Source organism: Arachis ipaensis, chromosome B10 (genome assembly GCF_059453495.1).
Source record: "Arachis ipaensis isolate K30076 ecotype BB chromosome B10, ASM5945349v1, whole genome shotgun sequence".
NCBI classification, from domain to species: domain Eukaryota; kingdom Viridiplantae; phylum Streptophyta; class Magnoliopsida; order Fabales; family Fabaceae; genus Arachis; species Arachis ipaensis.
In genome coordinates this window covers 138,047,845-138,048,394 of record NC_142435.1, presented here as the reverse complement: position 1 = coordinate 138,048,394, position 550 = coordinate 138,047,845, and the positions used below count along the sequence as shown (strand labels likewise).

General features: G+C 41.5%; 1 non-coding gene across 1 annotated transcript; it reads left to right on the top strand.

Annotated features, from left to right (window-relative positions):
• Positions 1 to 236: 236 nt before the first annotated feature.
• Positions 237 to 344, top strand: LOC148581872 (small nucleolar RNA R71). The gene has a single exon (XR_015895588.1). It is a non-coding gene; the product is annotated as a small nucleolar RNA R71 (small nucleolar RNA).
• The last annotated feature ends 206 nt before the right edge of the window (positions 345 to 550 follow it).

Below are 550 nucleotides of genomic sequence, written 5' to 3'. Positions count from 1 at the left end.
AATATGGCATTCAGAGTATTAACTTCAAGAACTCCCTTCTTCATAGGCGTCCCATTACTCACAGGATTCCTCTCAGAAGTGTACATGAACTGGTTATTAGCAACCATGTCAATGAGTTCTTGAGCTTCTGCAGGCGTTTTCTTTAGGTGAATGGATCCACCTGCAGAAGTATCCAATGACATCTTTGATAACTCAGATAAACCATCATAGAATATATCCAGGATGGTCCATTCTGAAAGCATGTCAGAAGGACACTTTTTGGTCAACTGTTTGTATCTTTCCCAAGCTTCATAGAGGGATTCACCATCTTTTTGTTTGAAGGTTTGAACATCCACTCTAAGCTTGCTAAGCTTTTGAGGAGGAAAGAACTTGGCTAAGAAAGCCGTGACCAGCTTATCCCAAGAGTTCAGGCTATCTCTGGGTTGGGAGTCCAACCAGATTCTAGCTCTGTCTCTTACAGCAAATGGGAAAAGCATGAGCCTGTAGACTTCAGGATCTACTCCATTAGTCTTAACAGTATCACAGATCTGCAAGAATTCAGTTAAGAACT